This window comes from Gossypium hirsutum, chromosome A12 (assembly GCF_007990345.1).
Source record: "Gossypium hirsutum isolate 1008001.06 chromosome A12, Gossypium_hirsutum_v2.1, whole genome shotgun sequence".
Lineage (NCBI taxonomy): Eukaryota > Viridiplantae > Streptophyta > Magnoliopsida > Malvales > Malvaceae > Gossypium > Gossypium hirsutum.
The window spans coordinates 28941177-28948537 of record NC_053435.1 but is presented as its reverse complement, the minus strand read 5'-3'; the positions used below and the strand labels follow the sequence as shown (position 1 = coordinate 28948537).

Genomic DNA, 7361 nt, shown 5'->3' with positions numbered 1-7361 from the left:
TGAATGTCATGGCATTAAGTTATCAATATGTGATTACATGTAAGACCATGTCTGAGACATTGGCATTGTATTGTGATTACGTGTAAGACCATGTTTGGGACATTGGCATCGTTAATCAGTTTTGTGTATGGTGACACTTTCAGGAATACCTTATCACCGACCTGAAACTCAATCTCTTTCCGTTTCAAATCTGCGTAGGATTTCTGTATATTTGAAGCAGCTTTTAAACTATCACGAATTACCTTTACTTTTTCTCCGGTTTCTCTGACTAAATCGACCCTGTGGATCTAATTCTCTCTGGGTTCAGTCCAATACAACGGTGTCTGACACTTATGACCGTACAATGACTCATAAGGTGCCATTTTGAAACTTGTCTGAAAACTGTTGTTGTAGGCAAATTCTACCAAAGGTAGATATTTTTCCGAACTACCATCGAATTCAAGCACTACAGCAAAACAGGTTTTTCACGACGTTTGAATAAAAAATGCCGCTATATGTCGAGCATTAAAAAAATTCACCAAGACGTCGTCGTTTTATGTTGAGCCTTAGTGGCATTAGCTGTGTTTTTAAAAAAATGCCACTATAGATCGAGCATTAGCGGCGCTTTTTTAAAAACACCACTATAGATCAAGAATTAACAGCGCTTTTTTAAAAACGCCGCTATAGATCGAGCATTAGCGGCGTTTTTTAAAAAACGCCGCTATAGATCGAGCATTAGCGGTGTTTTTAAAAAAGCGTCGCTAATGCTCGATCTATAGTGACGAAAATGCCACAAAAAACATTGTATCTGTTATTATTTAAATGGTTTATTTATATTAATTAAAATACAATTTATTTTTAATTGAATATTTAAATTCTTCAAAAAAAATAATGACACGTAGAAAAAATTTGAAAATAAAAACATATAAAAATATATGTTAAAAATGAAAAAATAAAAATACTATTATTTAAAATAATTTTAAAGCTTTTTGGGTATATGACTGATTGTTTGGCAATTTATATATTAAATAAATTCTTATATAATCGTAGAAGAGATAATATTAATTTTAAAATATTGAATTAATTATCATTATAGTTTAGGGTATATAGTTTAGGGTTTATGGTTTATGAGTTAATATTTTAAGGTTTAGTGTTATGGGTTTAGGGTTTAAGAGTTAGAGTTTAAGGTTTAGGGGTTAGTGGTTAGGGGTTAGGGGTTAGGGGTTAAAGGGTTAGGGGTTAAGGGGATAGGGGGTTATGGTTTTATAGTTTATGAGTTAATATTTTAAGGTTTATGGATTATGAGTTTAGGGATTATGGGTTTAAAGTTTAGTGGTTAGGGGTTAGGGGTTAAGGGTTTAGGGTTTAAGGGTTAAAAGGACATGGGCTATGGGTTTAGAGTTTAGGGTTTAAGGGTAGGGGTTAAAGGTTTAGGGTTTAGATTAATTAGTATTATTTAATTTATATATTAAACGATTTCTTATATAATTGTGAAAGAGATAATATTAATCTTAATATATTAAAATTATGATTATAGTTTAAATTATTTAAGAGATAATAGATAAACTTTATATATATTATTAAATATTGACTATCATAAGTTAATTATTATGGCTACCAAATTATAACAAACAAAAATAAATATAAAAACTAAGAGATTAGTGGCTTTTTTTTTTTTTAAAAAGCAGCAAAAAACACTATAGTTTAACGAAAACGGCATCTTTTTCCTTTCTTAAATTTCATCTTCTTGTGTCATGCCTGACACTTAGCCATTTCCCCCAAAACCCCAAAACAAATTTTCCCAAACACTTAGCCATTTTAACAAAACCCCAAAACACATTTCCCCAATTCTTTGCATTTCCCCTAATCCCTAAATTTCCCCTAAAATCCCTAGGCATCTGAAGCTCCTCAGTCGACTTGACCACCTACTCATCGCCATCCTTTGTCGTCTCTGCTGCGTCCCGTCGCCATCGCTCTCCGCTGCCGCAACCAATCGGTAAATTTCGCTTTCTGTAGCTTATATCAAGTCTGTAAAAAAAATGAATTTCAATCACATTATTTTTAAAATGCCTGAAAATATTTCTAAAGCTTCAGGCTTTGGTCTGTGTTGATTCAACTCTGCTTCCCATTTGACTTCTCCTGAATTGAAATTCATTATGTTGCTCCATATTATTTCTCCCCCAAATCTTAATTTTCTCTTTGTTTTTCACTTTTTATGCCAATGAGTTAATTCAGCCGAGTGGGGTTAGGTTAGTCTTAAAAAAATTTCAACTTCGTATTGGGATGAAAAAGAAGAAATTTTAAACACATTCATAAAAAAATCTATTTATTAACTGCATTTTTTGATCAGTTTATTGTAATTAAATTCTGATTTTTTTAATTAAGTTGATATCAAGTAGACACTAAAGAGAATGTAGATAATATAAAGAAAATTTAAAAACCCCGCAGGGATTATTACTAATTTAGTCTAAAGCAAATTAAGGCAGCAGCAGAAGTCTACGTGCACTGTTCCAATTTGTTGTTTGTTTGTTTGCAATAACAAATCCACTATACGCTTTTGTGTATTTAGATTTTTAAATTAGAAAAGCCAACAAAAATATTTACTTTTTCCTAGTTGTTCTTTTTTACTGCATGATACTTGTTTCTTTCATTTCATAAAATGAATTTCTGCTTGTTTTGTTGTGATAAGGTAGAAAAAGAACTTGTTATTTAGTAGTATTGGTGGAACGATTCTAGACATTCAGGTGAAAAGAATGAAAACCAAAAAAAGGATTAAAAAGGTTTAAAGTGAGGAATATTGGGATTCATACTTGGTCAAATTCTTGTAATAGTTTTTAAATATGCTGTCATATTAATTGCCTAATAAGTATAGATTCTTGCTATTAAAAAACGATTCACCTTTATCTCTGATTAAGAAATTTTTGCTATTTCATGCTTTATGCCCTCCTTCTATGCTTCCTTTCGGTATTTCCCATGCACCATGTTCATCTAACGAAAGCACAGAAAACACAACTTGCACTATAGTTTTGTCTATCTTCCTTCTTCACTACAAGTTCCAATAGAGATCTTCCAGTGGCCACACTTGAATCTCCTCTTTTCTTCCATTTTAATCATTGTGGTGTTAGCTGTGAAACTAACTATTTCTCTGTTCAACGTGCAGATTAGTGCTGGTCAATTTTCTTCTCCATTTTGGTTTTGTCCAGAGGAAAATTCATTAATAAAGAAGCTCCTTAATCCCAATCCTAAAATTGTTGAGTATATTCAGCTTAATTTTTTAGTTCTAAGCTTTATCATTTGAATGACATCATTATACATCGTATGAATTGCATTATCTTGTATCTCCATGTCCATGACTACCAAACTTTTTGAAAGCTTTATAAAATGAAAAGTTGTTTTTGTTACTCATTAATTATTTTGTTAAGTTATTTTTTTATGTTTTTATCATAATGATTTGATTTAAAGAAGTGGCGTGTCATTAGTATTGGTGTGTCCTTTCATCATTTAAAGAAGTGGGTTGGCTTTTACAAAAATCATGACCTTCACTTCACTGTCCTTTGATAATAAAACTAATAAGGGCTTTGCCTTCCCTTGAAGGACTTCTTATCTTCCATGAAATGGTTATCAAGTTGCTTAAATCAAATTCCTTTAAGTTGTGTTAGTAGATCATAGTTTTTCTATCATGTTTAGATTATGGCATTACATATTTTGTCTTGACAGACATCATGATCCTGCTATTTTTATTCACTGATTGATCAATTCTGTAACTCAAAAAATATATACATATATATATATATGATCTTGCCAAAGTCAGATATAGCCTTTGGCCAAAGAAATGAGGTAAACTTAATCCAAGGGCAGATGTGTGTTTAGATCTTGAATATGTTTGAGTTATAGAATTCATTGCTGCCAAATATGTCTTGTATAGTTCCAATTTTATCATATCTATCAGTAGTAATGTTGTATCAAGTTCATTCCCCTTTTATTTTCTTTCAACTGCTCTATCAGTTACCACTCGAGATCTAAGAAACCAAATTCAAACTACAAATACTACTCAAATACACAGAAAGCCTAGATAACCAAAAGGTTAGTTAATCTTTTATTTTTTTTATTTTCGTTTTTTTAAATTGTAATGTTAATTTTATCCACATGCTCTTTTCTTATGATTCCTTTTTGTGTCATTGATAATTTTTGTATCAATTTGTTAGCAGCCTTATCAAGTATCAAATGGCTATCTGTTACTTCTTGTACATTGCAGGTTGGTTAAGAATTCATTTTATGTGTGAATGCCTATATGTATGAATGCTTATATCTATCTTTTGGACTTTACACTTAACTGTCCTATCTCTATTCTACCTTGGGTATTCATTGCTTTTTATGTTATAGGTGCAGCTTCATGAACTTTTCTAGAAATACAAGGTGCTTAAACTGTAAAGCAGAGGGTCCAAAGAGGGTTGCTACGGATGATGTTCAAATGAAGAAAGGGGATTGGAACTGCCCAGGGTAAGTTTCTTTTTGGTTTATATTGTTATGAAGCCTTTTTGTTCTTCAAGAATATCCATCTTCAGTATAATTCTATTAAATAGAATTTGTACTGTAGTCCCATATTTTATGATTTGCTAGATGATTTGGCTACATCCATGCTTGTCCTCTTGTTGCAAACTAAGTCTCATGCATATTGTATTAGCATAGATTGTAATAAAACACAATATAAAGTAATGGAAAAAAACAAAGAAATAACATGATGCATAAGAAATATATAAAATATATTAATGAGGATTAGGTAGATAGAAATGCCATCAAGAAGTATGCTTCTTGTGTTGATCATTTGTGATTTGAACTTATTTTTAATGATATGGTGCAGACTGAAAGATCTTTGATATGTGAGGTAAATACCACTTCTTAGCACTAATTAACGTTGTATACATTTGATTAATTAGTTTTTAAAATATATTTGTATAAAGGATTTTAATTTTTTTACTAATTTAAATAATTTTTTTATTTTATATTTGTAAAAGAAATTAGTTATAAAATAAATAAAAATAGAATTTAGTTTGGTTTAGATGATTATAGTTTTCTAACTTACAAAGAGTGAATCAAATTGAAATCAATTTATTTGAATAAATTGAAATTAAATTGAAATAACCAATAAAATCGTCAAATTATAGTTTTCTCCCTCTATCATGCTAAAATTTAATATTTAATCCTTATACTTTGATTTGACATAATTTAATTTCATTGTTAACTGTTAGTTCAATCAGTTAGTATTGTTGACTTTATCAAAATGCTGATTTGAATTTTATTATTAGAATTTATATATTTTAAAAATATAAATTTTAGCATTTTAACTATTAAATTAATTGACTATTGAATTAATTGATTAAATTATATCAAATTAGTTGAATGAGCTCTTTTTCATAATCATTATTGTTAATTTGATGTTTGGATGTTCCATTTTTGGATGTACCATTTTTATTCATCCGAGAAAAAAAGGGTAAAAGGATACTATTTCTTAGGTTTCTTTCATTTTTTTCTTTTCACTTCTTTTTCTCCTACTTGTTGCATGTGCAGGCACATGAAACCACTAAAACTCTATCTCACTTGAAACTTTTTTATACTTTTCAAGGAACATCGGCGCCCGTGTTTCAGTTCTCTTCACATAGTTATTGGATTTCAGCTTGCAAGTGGCACAATACGTCTCCTCTTCATTTACTTTCTTCATCTTATGATGGGAAAGTAATGTTGTGGGATCTAAGAACAACGGTATCGTTTTGTATTCTTTACATTCTCATAATTTAACTATATATTGTTTATTGGATATTGTTTTGATGATTGCTTTTTGTGTGGCAATAGCTCTTTTATGTATTGACTGGTGGCAAATGGAACAGGAAAAACCAACTACACTAGATTGCTGTCCAAGAACAATTTGTAGAAGGCACATAATGACTAGCTCCTACCTCTACGAATGCTTGTGGGAGGCATTGCAGCAGCGAATAAGGATGATATTGATCAACATGCAGTTGACACCGTTTGTGCTCTGAATCCGAATTCAGGTGTGACTTTTAGATATTTTATGTGCAAAAAAGTATTAGAGTGCCTTATGTTTGTATGTTAGTTAAGCAGATTATAGATAGAACCTGCAGTAGGATCAACTAATTAGTTGATCAAAAACTACACCCTGTTTTGTAATCGTCACTTGCATATTTGCATATACTTAATAATAATCTCGTGTCAACTAATTATTATATTTTTTTATTTAATTATTTTGTTTCAACATTTTATTTTTATTTGAATTGAAAGAAGAAAAATACGAATTGCAATTTTGCCTTAGTTAATCAATTTAAATAATCAATGTTGATATTTCACATGGGAATGGATATTCAAATATTATATTTTACATGGTTATGATTTAAGTCCTTATTTCATTTAAGTAACTTCATTATAATATCTTATTTTATTGACATCTTTCTATTTAATCGTATTTTTATTATTTATTTTAGTTTTGATTCTAAATTTTTATTTTTATTTTAATATTTAAGATAACTTGAGTTCTAACTTTTGGATTTTAATTGTATTATTAATATATTATTTTAAATTCTAAATTTAAATTCATTAATTTTTGTATTTAGTTTTAAAGTTAAAATTTTAATAGAAAATTTTTATATTTATATCATGGATATTATTCTTCTCAATATTTTGATAATGAATTTAAATTTTTTTATATTTTTCATGACCTTTATAATATATTATTATTTTTAAATTTCATGAGCTTTAGCGGCGTTTTTGGGAAAAGCGCTGCTAAAGAACATGACATTTAGCGGCGTTTGTCGAGAAAGCGCCACTAAAGGTCATGTTCTTCAGTGGCGTTTTTTCAAATAAACGCCGTAAACTTTGGTGGCGTTATCTATAGCGGCGTTTTTTGCGGCGCTTGTAAAAACGCCGCAAATAGTTTTAGCGGCGCTTGCTAAAGGCCTTAAAAAATGCCGCTAAAAGTTAGTTTTGCTGTAGTGAAGGATACAACACCGGAGCATATCCTCAAGGATCTGAATTACTCACTCAGACTAAACGCTAGTTTGCGGATGAAAAGAGGTACTAAAGTTCAACTTTGTACCTAAAGCTTCTTGCAACTTCTTCCAAAACCACGAAGTGAACCTCGGATCTCTATCCGATATAATCGAGATAGGCACTCCTTGCAATCTAACAATTTAACCAATGTACAACTTAGCTAACTTATCAAGTGAGTAATCGGTACATACCGGAATAAAATGAGTCGACTTCGTTAGTCTATCAACCACAACCCAAATTGCATCTTTCTTTTAATACTCGACCACCAATACAAATTCGGAAATATCTCTTTTCATACTCGGCCACCAATACAATTTCTT

The 7361-nt window shown here is 30.2% G+C and overlaps 1 long non-coding RNA gene across 4 annotated transcripts; it reads left to right on the top strand.

Moving 5' to 3' along the window:
* The first annotated feature begins 1687 nt into the window (after nt 1-1687).
* LOC107933271 (uncharacterized) lies at nt 1688-6215 on the top strand. 4 transcript variants are annotated; one of them, XR_001693589.2, is made up of 7 exons: nt 1691-1975; nt 3140-3229; nt 3985-4062; nt 4188-4234; nt 4363-4479; nt 5603-5739; nt 5865-6215. It is a non-coding gene; the product is annotated as an uncharacterized lncRNA (long non-coding RNA). The 4 variants fall into 4 exon arrangements; XR_001693593.2 differs by having other exon boundaries at nt 4185-4234; XR_001693591.2 differs by having other exon boundaries at nt 1688-1975; nt 3140-4062; nt 4185-4234.
* Nucleotides 6216-7361: the final 1146 nt, after the last annotated feature.